The sequence below is a fragment of the Ambystoma mexicanum genome, chromosome 1q (genome assembly GCF_040938575.1).
Source record: "Ambystoma mexicanum isolate Mex_15411 chromosome 1q, UKY_AmexF1_1, whole genome shotgun sequence".
NCBI lineage: Eukaryota > Metazoa > Chordata > Amphibia > Caudata > Ambystomatidae > Ambystoma > Ambystoma mexicanum.
This window is the reverse complement of record NC_090922.1, coordinates 1,187,052,026-1,187,066,868: the sequence shown is the minus strand read 5'-3', so window position 1 is coordinate 1,187,066,868 and position 14,843 is coordinate 1,187,052,026. Positions and strand designations below refer to the sequence as shown.

Below are 14,843 nucleotides of genomic sequence, written 5' to 3'. Positions count from 1 at the left end.
GTTGCAGACTAGCAGCATTGAATTTATTTAGCCACTTAAGTACTAAGGACTTGAACACCCATCTTCTGCTTTCTCTGAAATGTTCAATTTTTAATCCAACATTTCACAGAACCCCCTGAAGCTCCAAAGAGGCTAAATGTCTGCCAGGATGTTGCTCAAGTAAACATCAATAACCAGGACAGCCATTAGGTTTTAAAATCGAAAACTGGGCCGTGGTAGGTTATTGTACATCATGCAAAGCGCAAGGAGCTGTTGGGGAGGAGCGAGCGGCTTTAGCTAGCCCTCCCTGCTCCCCTATAGCGCTTTACAATTAGTCAAGACTTCCAAGCACTATAGCACTAGGAAATCTTTTTTCATGCAAAATAATCACACAGAGGCATGGCCAGTCACTAAATATAGTTATTTGTATCTTATATGTCAATCCCAAGTATTAGTTGAATTAGTTTATAAAACTGTTGTACATTGTAAAGATTAAAGTCTTGTAATCACCTGCAAGACAGCCTCATGACTTTTGATTCCCTAGAGGGGTGCATTTACTCTGGTTTATGGTGATTATGGGTCCCCTGTATTTTAGGGGTGCGCCCCTGTAAAATGGGGCTCACTTTCAGAGCATTGGAGGGGAGCGATGGAGGTCAGGAATTCTCTTGCTAAACTTGCACTGTAACATGTTGGTGAGAAGAACGAAATGGAGAAGGCGGGGTAGGTAGAGGCTGAGTTAGGTGGCAGCAGCGTTGGAGGGTATTGGGGGGGGGGGGTGCAGGTCTCTGCCCTTATACTGTATTCCTCATTCTGACAGAATGCCTTTAGGTGGAAGTCCATAGTCCTTATTTCAGATCTCAATTTTTAGAATCCCAATTTTTTGAGGATCTGATCCAAAATAAAATTAAAACGTAGTCCCAATGTAAGCCAGAAAAGAGGGAGGGGGCGCAATGGGCTTGATGGGGCATGTAAGTAGATAGAGGGAGAGCCGAGGGCCAGAAAGGTAGAGAGGGAATGGAGTGCTGGAAAAGGGGCAGTGAGCTGCAGATTGGGAGTGTGCAATACAATTGGATAAGGGATGCAGAAGGAGCAAGGAGTGAAAGACTGTAAGCTGCAGTGGGAACTGGGGGAGGGTAAGAGGCGTTGGGAGCATGGTTAGGAGTGTGGCGGGGACTAGGGAGTGCAAGGTGTGACCATGATCCTAATTGCTCTGGATTGGGCCTGGAGGATGTGGTACCAGGACCTTCTGGACATCCATCTGTCTTCCACAAAGAGGACCTTTTCTTGCGAGAGGGTGGGTTTGCCATCCTCCTTTACACCCCGCTCTTCCTATGGCCCTTCTTCGGCCACCTCTCCTCCCTCCTTCTCTGCCTTCCATTGTTCTCCCCTGACAAGGTTTCTAGAGAAGTCCGATCTATGAAAGTCTCGTAAAAATCGGTTCACCCCTGTTCATCCAAAACCATCAAGGACCACATTGACACCATGGCCCCTGTGCTGGCTGACTTCTGCCACCACTCCTTTGCCACTGGAGAGCCCCCCCTTCCCAACGAAGCACTCCCTTGTGCACCTTAAGAAACCCTCTGCCGACCTGTCCTAACTATTGCCCAATCTCCATCGCTCCTTTCCTGTGCAAACTCCTGGAAAAGCTGGCCATCTCCCAGCTTAATCTTCACACTGAATCTGTTGATTGTCTCCATGATAGTCTGGATTCAGAGCTGCCAGAAGCACAGAAACTGCTCTCCTGAACATCTGTGTGAACCTCTATTCCCAACACCCCCTGTGTCCTCATCTTACTTGATCTTTCTTCTACCTTTGACAGGGTCAACCATGCCATCCGGCTCAACAGTCTTCGTGATAACCTGATTATCACCGGTCAGTCCCTGGCTTGACTAACCTCTTTCCTTTGCGATAGACCCTCCCGGGTCCAACTTGGGTACCTCCTCTCCTCTCTCTCTCCCTCCCTCTCTCCCTGGCTGTTCAACCAATACCTGGCACTTCTTGCCCACCACATTGCCGCTCTGCCCCAACTTTCAGTGCTATGCAGATGACTCGGCTGTTCATCATGAATGGTGTGCCACCAATGATCTCTGCCTCAATGCCAGTAAGACTGAGATTAACCTCATCAGCACATCTGCTCCCTCCTTTCCTGTCACTCTCTGGCCAGCCTCTTGGCCCTCTTCCTGCGAGGCAAAAAACCTCTTATCATATTCGACTCCACTCTGTCCTCCTCTCCTCACATCTGACGTTTCTAAGAAGTCACACTACCAGCTGCACCTCGTCCGAGCAATTCCTCCTTTCCTCTCCTTCCCCCAGAAGTTCACTGTCTCCAGAGCTCTGGTTCTCTCTAGGTTGGACTACTGCAACAGCCTCTTTCTAAATCTGCCTGCTTCTACTCTCTGCCCTTTGCCTCAAGCCCAAGAATCGTCTCTCTCCAGGACTGAAATCTCTGCACTGGCTCCAAGTGACTGCAAGGATTACGTTTAAAATCCTCTACATTGTCCACAAGGCCTTCTGGGGCCTCAATACCTGCAACTCTCTCTTCCTAAATATCTTCCGTCTCGAGCTCTTCGCTCATCTCAACTCCCTCACGGTCAGTCGCTTCTCCAAGCAAAGAGTTGGTGATAGATCTTTCTTCGTCTGGGACCTCCCTATGGAACAGCCTCTCTGAAACTCGAGTAGAAACAACTCCGGTTCCGGAAGCACCTCAAAACCTTCCTCTTTGCTTCGGCTTTCTCTCCTCCTCTTCCCCTGCTGAACTTCTGACTGAAAATGCACTTGTCACCTGGCTACCCTCTGATCTCGGGGCCCAGGTCCCCTCCACCGCCAGTTGCACACCTGCACTGCCTCCCTGGCAACCCCTGCATTTGGACTGTTTTCTGTATCCCTACCAGCACTTGACACCTGATGCCTGCACTTAGCCTTGCTCTTGCCACCAGCTGGCCACACTTTTTACCTATTGCTTTTATTCTATTTATTTTTACTGTCGATCACATGTACTGCACTGCCCCCTTCCTTTGCACTTGCAGGATCTCAATTTTAACTGGCCTAGTAAGATCGTTACCTGTCCTCAATCTATTCCCTCTCCCTCCCTTGAAACAAGTATAGGCGCGTTCTAAATGCTGTATCTCATACCTAGAAGTTAAGACTGTCAACCTTCACGCATGGTTTCTCAGAGGTTGAGATGCAAGGATTGGGACCTCCTGGATGACTTAATGGAGATTTTGGCCAGAAGGCTATCAAGTAAATCTGTGTACTGCTGCTGTTGGAGAAAGTTAATCAGATGGTGCAGGGATAAAAATGTGGATCCCTTTGTATGTGACGCACCTATGGTGCTTCTTTTTTGTTACATTTGGCGAATCTAGGGCTCCATATTGGAATATTTAAAGGTTACCTGGCGGCACGTTCTGTTTTCAAGCGCTCTACAGAGCAGGATTCATATTTTAAAATCCCTGATTGTTCAATTCCTAAAGGGTCTTACTAACATATTTCCACCAGTTCCATGCAAAGTCCCTGTATGGGATCTTAACCTGGTGTTAACATTTCTAACATGCATTCCTTTTGAGCCTAGACACTCATGCCCATTAAAACGTCAGCCCGCAGGGTAAGTGAGGTGCAGGCACATTCCTGTAAACCCCCACATAAGTTTTTCTGTAATGACAAGGTGGTTCTCAGGTTGAATCAACCTTTTCTACCTAAAGTAGTCTCCGACCTCCACTTGTCGCAAAAGATCATTTTGCCAACTTAAAAAAAAAAAATCTTATTTAACTTGCACAGATTAATTACAGTACTTGTATTGCATCATAACCAATAGTTGTTGGCTTTGTAGTACATAACATATACAATTCTCATTTAGCCAACTTTCTATCCACCTCCTTTATGCTGGAAAGGAGGTGGAAAGTTTACTTCTCTAGCATGGGGTCTGGCATGGATTCACATGCTCATGAATATTCCCCATCGTTGGAGACCCATACTAGACCACCGCCGCCTCGACAAGTACATCAGGTCCCCTAAGTTTTGGGTGGCCACCCTTCAGCACATGCTGGGACAACTGGAAGAAGGGGATTTCCGATCGTCGCTGGATTTGGAGGATGCCGATTTCCACATCCCCATTCACAAGGGACACCGCAGGTTTCTGCACTTAGTGGTCCAAAGGCAGCATTACCATTTCAAGGCCCTTCCCTTCGGATTAAAGTCGGCACCAAGGGTTTTCACCAAGTGTCTGGAACCAGTGGCGGCGCAGTTGCGCCTGCAGGGATTCACATCTACTTGGATGATTTGCTCATCCGAGTGAAGTTGAGAGAGACTGCCGTTGAGCACACGGCGTGGACCTTCCGGATATTTAGAACTGGGGTTCTCGATAAACTTGCCAATTCCTGATTGGTGCCATCGCAGGATGCGCTGTTTCTCGGGTCCAAGCTCAACACGGTGTCATACCTGGCGTCCCCGACGGAGGAGAGACTAGCGGCCATCCTGGCAAGCTACAGCAGCTGTTGACCCTGAAGATCGCAAGGGTGAGGTCCATCAAGTCCCTCCTCGGCATGATGTCATTGTGCATATTCCTCGTGCGCCTGTGCAGGCTGCAGATGAGACTGCCTCAGGAGTTACTCAGCGCCCGTTGGATCCAGGTATCGGGAAGCTTCGAGGACAAAGATCACCCTCGATGAGAGTCCGTCGAGCGATAAGATGGGGTGTCTATGCGCATCTGTCAGCAGGCGCAGATTTCCAGACCCCGCTTTATCAGGAGACTGTCATGACGGACACATCCCTGGAGGGATGGGGTGCGCACACCAGTCTCCACACAAGAGGCCTGTGGCGACCAGAGGAGAAGTCATTGCACATCAACATTCTGGAGCTACAGGCTGTGTTTTGGGCCCTCAAGTCTTTCCTTCCGTCTCTCAAGGGCAAGGTGGTGCGGAGCTTCACAGACAAACCCACATTGTTTTACATCCGGAAGCAGGGGGGGGGCACCAGATCCCCGGCGCTCTTCAAAGAGCTGCAGGACCTATGGCGATGGGCCGTTGCCCTGGAGATGTTCCTCGTCCCATTTCATTTGGCATGGAGTGAAGAACACTGTGGCCAACTCTCAGCAGGGAACTGCGATCGTGCCACGAGTGGGAGCTTCGGCAGGACCAAGGGAATTTTCTATTCCGACAATGGGGCAATCCCCAGATCAATCTGTTTGCGGCGACGAACACCAAGTGCTGGAGGTTCACCAGCAGGTTCCCCCAGCCGGGGAGCATGGGGGTGCATTCTCCTTCCCCTGGAACGGCCTGTTCCTCTGTTTCCCGTTGTTGCCGTTGCTTCTGCGACTCAGCAATCGACTCAGACGTTCCCGGTGCAGGATGATCCTCGGCGTGGCAAAGGCAGATATGGTTCCCGGACCTTCTGGACATGTCTGCGTCCCCTCCAGTCAAGCTTCCGGTGGACGCAGATCTTCTCGCCAGGGAATGAGGCGCGATTCTGCACCACGGCCCAAGGTTGCTGAACTTGCAAGCCTGGCTCCTGCAGCGCTAGAGTTTGGTTGAAACAATCTTCCGGCGGACTGCAAGGAAGTGTTCGTCAAAGGCAGGGCTTCGTCTACACTGAAATGCTACGGACATAAGTGGAAGAGGTTTGCCGTCTGGTGCCGCGCACAGAAACTCAACCCTCTACGGATTACGGCTCTGCAGGTGCTGTTGTATTTTCGCTGGCTAAGGCAAGGTTGGCTCATGCTTCCATCAAGTTTCATCTGGCGGTTGCCAGTCAATTCGTCAAAAAAAATTGGTCGACCAGACAATGGTCGAAGCAAATTGGTCGAAAACCATTTCGTCAAATTTTTTTTTTCTATTTTAACCCTTTATTTATTTTTTTTTGGGGGGTCCCACCCCAACCCCCCTTTTTTGCCTTAAAAAACCTTTTTTTGCCTAAACGAACACCCAAAAAAATATATATAATTTAAAAAAAAAATTAGACGAAATGGTTTTCGACGAAATTGCGTCGACCAAATGTCATTCGACCAATTTGAGGTCGATGAATTGACTGGACACCTCATCTGGCGGCTATCTCCTGCTACACCAGAACTCCCGGGCGGTCGTCGTTATGGTCGCACTGCCTGGTCAAAGAATTCATAAAAGGACTTTTCCCTTCGTTCCTGCTGGTGAAGGTTCCCGGCCCCTGCATGGGAGCTCAATGTGGTGCTGTCTAGGCTCAAGCGTCCCCCGTTCGAGCCTATACATTCAGCTGTGCTGAAGTTTTTATCGTGGAAAACCGCATTTCTTGTGGCTATGACCTCCGCACGACCAGTAGGAGAGATTCAGGCCGTAAACCACCTTACCTGACATTTCACCAGACGAGGTTAGTGCTGAGGACGCACCCCTCCTTCATGCCCAAGGTGCCGTCAGACTTCATCTCAACGAGCCCTTGGTGTTACCGGTTTTTCTTCCCGTTGCCGGCTGAATGGACTTCGCACTCACTGAATGTGGCTAGAGCCCTGATGTTCTACGTGGACCGCAGAAAGTATTTTCGGTAGACTTCACAGCTGTTTGTGAACTTTGGCCCTATGAACCAAGGGAAGGCCCTCTCCAAAGCTTCCATTTCCAGGTGGCTCTCCGGCTGCATCACCCATTGTCACTGGTTTGCCAAACTGACCGTTGCCTGGTCGTCAGATAGCCCATTCGACCAGAGCGATCGCTGCAACTACGGCGTTACTGTCTGGTGTGCCCCTGCTGGATATCTGCAGGGCTGTTACGTGAAGGTTGACACACACCTTCATGAAATTTTACTGCATCGACCGGTATTCCAGGGAGAGGAGTCAAGAGTCGGCCAACCAGTGCTGCGCAACCTGTTCGCTTGAAGGTGAGCCTGGTGAGGAGGTAAGAGATGCTTAATGTTGAGCCTTGCCTCCTCCCGTAGTTGAGCATGTGTACTGCTATGCATTCTTTATTCATGAGCATGCAAATCCATGCCAGACCCCATGCTGGAGAAGCAACAAGTTACTTACCTGTAACTGTTCTCTAGCATGGGTCTGGCATGGATTCACATGCAAACCCTCCCGCCTACCCCGCTGTGGCTCTTCTCTCGGTCCTATTGCTACCAAATCTGAAGATGGCTGCCAGAGGAGGGGCTTAGGTAGAGGGCAGTCATTGGCTGGGGGCAGTATGACCCAGAGACCAGTGATTGGTTATTAGGAGAAAGACAGTTCAGAAGTGAAACTGATTTCTTTTTTCTTTACCGAGGATTCCCAGCCTGACAACTGGGAATATTCATGAGCATGTGAACCCATGCTGCCAGACCCATGCTGAAGAACAAGTTACAGTTAAGTAACTTGCTCCATAGGCTGGCCCTAAGGGGACGTCGACATGGCCGTGCTTGTAACACTATCTCTAACGTGACATGTGATTTCGTAAAAACGACAAAGAATTTGGCTATACGGACCCACATTGAGTTTGTCAGTTACAAATCTGACCCTATCAAGATGGATCATCGTGGCTATTGGGGAATGTTACGATTTAGCGGGCAAAGACCCACCGGAAGGCTTGAGAGCACATTCCACAAGGGGCATGGCAACCTCTGCTGCTTTTCAGTGAGGCGTTCAGTTATAGACAATTGTTCAGCTGCCACTTGGACGTCTATTCGCACATTTGTGAAACAGTACTGCCTGGATTCATCTTCCAGTCAGGAAGGACAATTTGGAAAAGCGGTCCTTCATTCAGTCCATGACCACAGTAAAAACAAAATATCATTCGCATTCGTACTCCCTCCTCCAAATTATTAGCGCTTTGGCAGTCTTAATATGAGGAATACGTGGGAGGACACAATCCATTTGAAGAACAAATCACTTACCCGTGGTAATGTTCTTTCGATGGGATGTTCCTCCCACATATTCCTCATCGCCCCCACCCTGCCGTAGAATTTGTCTTTATACTTTACGCTTTCTTCAAGCCTACGGTCTGTAGTACGCCTGGTAATTCCTTTACAGGAGGGGATAAACGGAACTGAATCCAACGGGCACTGCGTGCGCTATATATACACACTGATGATGACCTTGACAGTCGAACGGAGGCCCTCAAGAGACATCGACTCAACAAGACAGATTGTGCCCCCTGTCATAACATTTCTGAAGCAGCTAAAGCTGGAAGGATAATTATCATAAGACGAGGAATATGTGGGAGGAGCATCCAATCAAAAGAACGTTACATGGGGTAAGTAACTTTGTTCCTATTTATGCAGAATCCTCTCAGGAGTTTATCCTTCAAAAAGTGAGGAATACTTGTGGAAATGCATGGCCGGCTTCACACTGTGTGCTCACATGAGTTTAACAAAGAGGTACAGATTCGGAAGAGCACTATGCGTTCAGCAATACAAATGATTCCGGGACAGCTGGATGGCCATGAAACAAAGATTGAAAGTATAAAAGCAAGAACTGGTTGAAAGCACATAGATACTTACTTGCACAGCGTGATGTTGAAGACACTGGCCGACGGTTATGATGATTTTTGGTCCTCGATACAAAATAATGGGGAAGACAAATAGGGAGGCGCTGACTAACCCAATTCCTGAGCAACAATGGGCTGCCTACTGTTGCGGCTTAGGCCGTAGTCCAACTAAATTAGCATTTGTTTCTTTTTTATGAGGGCACCTGGTTTGTTGAGCCTTCAGTGGAATTGATGTACGTTCATTCATCCCCCGTTTATTTTTCTTCGTGGCACTTTCTGGCAAAAATGTTTGCTGGAAAAACTTGGATAATATGGGGGTGGGGTGGCATATAAGGGTAGGGGTTTGGGGTGGTGTATAGGGATACATAAAATAGGGGAGGGGGATTAAAAGATCTATTGTTTCCAGCAACAATGTTTTGCCAAAAAGTGCTGTGGAAAAAAAAACTGGCAAAGGATGAATATAGAACCGAATTGATATGTAAGATCATAGTGTCTGTCTCCAGTTCTCCAGCCCCTGGACAAATTGGGGTCTCTAACGGAGTATTCAAGGACGCCCCGTTGGTCTGGGTGCCGATTGTGTATATCCTGTTCGAAGATATATTTAGGAGCAAGACCATGCGCTCAACCTGGAATAGATCCCTTCTTGCCCATATATACAAAAAATGGGACAGACTAAATCCTTTGAGCTTCTGACCAATTGCCCTTCTGGACTGTGAAAGCAATACCTTATCAGCATGTACCCTGCAGAGGGAGTGAATCTCTCAAACAAATAGGCTTTCAGGGTTTCAAACAGGGGTTGGAAGGGGGATGGGAACAGATGCAAATGGCCTGATTGTTGGGTGCGATTTTTATATTTGTGATGCATCATGTTGACCTGTGTCCACCCTACATTTTGCTCAGACTTGGGGATTATTTCTCCTTAGTGTATGATTGGAGTTAGTGTCCTATAACTAGTGTCTTATTTCTTGGGTGAACTACTGGTCCAAAGAAGTTAAGTGGGATTCACGTCCCCTTTACGTTGATTGATTTAAGTGAATCAGCACACCCACCTTATGTGGAGTGCTGGGGGGGATACAATGCACTGTTGCTAGATGAATGCTACGACGTTCCCTTGCAATGAATGCATCTTGTGTAAGAAGACCAGGAGCGCCAAAGCGTTATGTACGTTTTGGGAAGGTATTCATTTTTACGGCCATTATACCACCCAGCCATGAAATTGTTTGCTTATGTCTGTGTTTAAGATCTGACTCAATGTTTGTGAATAACGAGGGGAAATTGGCAGAGTGTAGTGATTTGATCGTGTTGGGGATTTTGACCCCCAGATAGTCGATGCGGTCGTGCATGCACTAATGTCCGCCAGTTGCAGAACGTCTGCAAACTACAAAAACTCTTGAGCTCAGACATCAATGCCGGAACTGACTGCCCAACCTTCATCAAGGAAAGTAGGACATTGTTGGCGTAAAGGGAAATGTTATGCTCCCGATGGTGGAACGCAATACAGATCGCCAGGGGTTCCAGAGTTCAAAAAGGAGTGGATACATTGGACAGCCCTGCCTTGTGCCTCTGTGGACTCTGATCAAGTGGGAGACTCTACCGTTGAGTAAAATGTGGATCTCGGGAAATCGGTAGCCTAGTGCAACAACTATAAGCCGGACAGAAGCTCCAGGAGACTTCCCAGGACCCTTTAGAAGCAAGACTACCAGAGCTAGAGTCTCCTCACCAGAGTGCAGGACTCAAGGAGTGTAGGAAGCCCAACTGGCGTCTAAGATCCGCCGTGATGCTATTTACCGAGTGCTGAAACCCCAAAGTGCTGCTGATCAAAAAAGAGCCTGTAGCTGCTGCAGACTATCTAATTGCTGCAGCAGGAGTCCCCAGACGTCCTGCCTCTTGTCCCGACAACTAAGGCCCAGGAACAAAGGATCTGCATCGCTGCAACCAGACAGAAGCCAGCTGGTCCCCTCTTCTAACCAAAGGTACTGTTCTGACTTGGGGTACCGTGCTCCCCCTCTGTAAAGACTGGAGGGCGCCTGTACTTCCGCGCTCTATATGGTAGAGGAAAGGCACAGAGGACCCCTGCCAAGATTCTCGATTATTGATGCGTGGTTGAGCAGTCGAGGCCTAGCTTCTCAGGAGGTGATGCAGGCTGGTTCTTAAGTACAGTGTAGTCCCCAAGCACCCACAAAGGAATGTCCACACACTGTATTGGTTAAAACAGCCTTTTTATAATCAAGGTGATTCGAGGTGATGTACACTATCACGATAACTCACTTTATACTCAGAAATCTATAATGGTAAGTGGTACCACTAACGTTATCAGATCTCACTAAAGGGCATACCGTTAGAAAGACAAACAGCTCAAAATAAAGAGGAAACCAGCAGTAGAGAGAGGAAGGAAAGCAACATGGTTGAACAATTGGCAGAATACTGGCCCCCATACCTAGACACAGTTCTGTGTGGAAATCCCCCTCCCCCCCAAACCTGGGCAACCTGTAGAAGAAAGATACAAGCCCAGTCCATATATTGTTCACACTAGACTTCCCAATAGTTCTGCAACCCCAATGTACCTGGCGTTGTAGCGTTCCTCGTCAGGGAATTGACAGCCCTTCTTGAGTGTCCTCCCTTTAAGGCAGGAGTCACGGGTCGTCGAACGTCCAACTGAGAACAGGGTGAGCTACGACTGTGAAGTGGCAGCTTCTTTCCTAGCGGTGCTTGTTGAATGGGAAGCGTAAACGTCCTGCAAGGAAGAGGCGTGTGGGGCACCTCAATGTCGATAGTTCTGGACCACAAAGAGTTTGAATAACTGGCCCAGCAAGGGCATAGAGTCATTGGCGTCTGTGGTCTTTGGGTGGCGGGAAACCCACCAGTGGATGCTCCTCGGCGTGTCGATGGTTAGGTCTTCTCCAGCAGTATACAGCAGCGATGATGCGGACGAGGGTGTCCTCGGATCAAATGAATTTCTTAGGCAAACGGGAGCACAGCGGCTCCGGTCGGCGCCAGTGGTGGACAACAGTCCGGGCGCTTCTCTTTGGAGTTCCGCAGCAGTCCCCGTATCGGGTCGGCAGCCTGTTGAAGGTCTGTCTACCAGGGAGCTTAGGCAAAGATCAGCTGGTGCACGATGGTCCCTCGTAACTCGGGAAGAGGGCGCCTTACCAGGTCCTCTCTGGGTCAGTCCTTGGAGGAACAGCAGCTTTCAGATTGCGAAGGAGAGCAACAGCAATTCTTCTCATCCAGCAGGGCTTCATGGTTGGCCCTGAATCATGCTGTTCACATCTTCATCTTGTATCCTGGCTTGCAACATTGTGTTACTACGGACCTCTGCAATTGTATCCGCTCTCCCCTCTTGCTTCTCCACTCTTTTTGACTGCTTACTCTCTTCTCTCCCTTTTCCTATCTCCTCCCCTTACTTTCTTCTATACACAAACTCTTATCAGGTTTGTCCCTGGACCTAGTATGATAGCAACCTTGTCTGTCTCCTCCTGCCTCCCCTTCCTCGTTTCTCCTCCCCAGCACTATCTGAAATGTCGTCAGGCCTAGTACGATTACTTGTTTGGTTCCTCCCCTCCCTTTCTGCACCCCTCACTCACCTTTTTGTTTTTCTCCGGCTGTACCAGAAATGTCATCGGGGTTATTACGGTAGTCGCCGGTCTGTTTCCATTTCCTTCCCACTCTACCCCTCCCTTCCTTATGTATTTAGCCTTGGAAGGATGGCTCAGTGGCAACGTGCTCGCTCTTGGAAGCAAGGCGACACGGAGCAACACGGGTTCAATCCCCTGGTCCGCGCTTAGAAACCTCTGGGTACTAAGCGTTATAAATAACCTATCATTTTATTTTATTTCATTTACTTACCTCTGTCTTTTGCTTTGCGCTTCTCAGTTGAGACTTGCAGTAGCTGCTTTGCTAGAGTGGGTTTCAGCTCTACCCTCCACAAGTGTAACTGCTTGTGACCCTACAGTGATTTTGCTCCAACAAACTCTCTAAATTTGTGCAAGACTTTAACTATCTAAAAAGTGCCCCAGTGCCATAGACTGTGCTCCAATTGACTTTGGCTGTCCTGACTCCATGCGATTCTTCTATTCCTTTTGACTTTGATTCTTACTGTCACTCATAGGTGATGTATTGGTTTTAAACTAATATTTGATGAGAGGTTTTGTATGTAGACTTCATTGGAAGACCTGCTCTGAGAAGCTGTTTAACCTTTTTCCTTCCTTTAACCTTTCCTTTCTGCAAATTCAGAGTTTTGAAAGAGCCAAGTGATGTATAAATGCCATTACTGTCTTAGTTGGTGAAGTCCCCTTATGGTGTAGGAAGTGTATGAAGCATCTCTAAAGAGTATCTACTTGCTTTGTGATAATTGTGAACAAGTATTTTAAAGTGTATTTGATTGCTACATATATTGCCCTTTTTAAAGAATGCTTATTTAAAACTGACCGTTAAATACATTTTTCTAGAAACCTTGAGTGGAAGTGTTGTTTGGATACTTGTATTGGTGGATTTCATAGCTACAGCTCACATTTACTTTTGGAGACGAGTCTGGCTGCTCAGTCACACTATCAACTTGTGTAGTACAGACCTATACCAATAGGTGGGTTACTTGATACCAAGAGGACAAGGGTTGTGTAGTCACACAGGGTTACTACATCAGTTATTGCCTAATAATGCGAAACTGCGATGTCTGCAGCACGGTAGTCCAAACACTGAACTGGTCAGCCACTGGGTGATCCAGGGGCACTTCCGAGGGTTCTTCTTTGAAGGGCTTCGAGTTGACGTTGAGAATGGTTGTTCCCTCCACTTAAAGAGATGCAGCTCCTTTGCAGGACTGCTGAAGATCACCTACAAAATGGGGCTTTTCCAGAACAGCAGCCAAAGTTGGTCGCCAGGCCTTCTTCCAATGAGGCCTGTCTCTCTTTGCAGCTGGACAGGATACTTTCCTTAAGGTTTCTTCCAGGATCTCTGAAGAATGGGTTCAGGGGTCCACTCCTTATTGAAAAAGCAGGTACAAGCCTCCACTCCCACTAGCCAATCAAAGATCTGCGGCACGGACGCGTACGCACGCAACCCAGTCAGGACCACTGGTGGCACAGCTTACCAATCTAGCACACTGAAACCAGTTGGTGGATTCGGACCACACATTCCCAGCCCACTTCCTGCAGCAAACACACATGGCCCTGCAGCAGCTCACTTAAATCCTCTGCTTTCCTGGGTACTGGAAGGACCATATAAGGATTTTCCTGGCCTCAAAGGCCAGGTAGAAAGGTGATGAAATGGCCAGGGGACAAACGAAAAACCTTGTGGCATGCCCATGTTTGGACACCAGCCACAGTAGAAAGTAAAGCGCAGTAAGGCTAAAGAAAAGTACACTAAAAAATTGCATAAAGCAACTGCTGCCACCAGCTTGGTCCTTGGGCACACCAGGAGTAACCGAAAATACTCGTATGTCCCGTCCCCTTTCCTCCATACTTATGGGACATCTCTCCGTCCTGTGGGACGGGACCGGAGCACTTTTGTAAAAAGCCTCATTTTTTCAAAAAAGTGTCCCTCCTCTCTTTCCTGCGCGGGGCCCAACAGTCCTTTTCTCCGCACGATCGGGCCGGACGCACTTGCATCCTCGGGAGATTTTCTTCCCGTTTTTCCCTCTCTGGCTCTCGCTAGCGTTCGTTTACTAGTCTGTCTGTCTTTTAAACTAGATTTTCCAGACTGTTCATCGTGCCACCGTCGCTTTGCGAGGGTGGATCCCCATCCTCTTTGTAGAGTGTTTGGGTCCGGAACACCGTTGGGACTCCTGTTTATACTGTGACTCCCTTTCGGTCCGGGCTCTTCAACGTCGGTTGGAGAGGTGGGAGGTGGTGTTCGGACGGACTTCACCTTCTCATTTTCAGGCGTTCATCGTCGAGAAGAAAAAACGCCCGGTAAGTTCTTTGATTTTCAGAACACCCCGGCCGGGGGATACCTTCCAGGGTTCCTCTCGAGCCGGGAGGGGCGTTGATCGCTCTGTTACCGGGGTTCGCCCTGAGGTGCCTGTCGGGCCTAATAATTCTACCAGAGTTTTCTCAGAGGGTCTCCGTAAGGGGCCTGTGATCACCGGAGTACACTCTGAGGCCCCTCATGTGGGGGCTGTGTGTAGACCCAGTTCTACTGAGTCGTGGGGTACCGGAGCTTGCTCTGAGGCCTTTCTTTCGGCTTCCCTCAAAAAACAAAACCGGGGTACGCCCCAAGGTCTTGGCTGGGCTTGAGGTTACCGAACGCATGTTCGAGGCCCGTGCCGATAAGGCTTCTAACGGGCTAGGTCCGAGGTCCGTCGTACAGAGGCTAAGGCTACCAACAGTTCTGAGGGGCCGGGCAAGGCCCTGTCGGTAACAGCGCACCGTTCCCTCTCTTGTGGTGACACCAGATCTGTTGAGGGGGCAAAGAAGAAAGTTTCTTCTTTTACCGGCAGTGCCGAGGCTCTTCCTT

General features: G+C 48.7%; 1 protein-coding gene across 6 annotated transcripts in view; it reads left to right on the top strand.

Annotated features, from left to right (window-relative positions):
* SRSF11 (serine and arginine rich splicing factor 11) overlaps nt 1-14,843 on the top strand; it is a 285,307-nt gene that overhangs the window by 77,761 nt on the left and 192,703 nt on the right. The gene's annotated exons all lie outside the window — the stretch shown is intronic.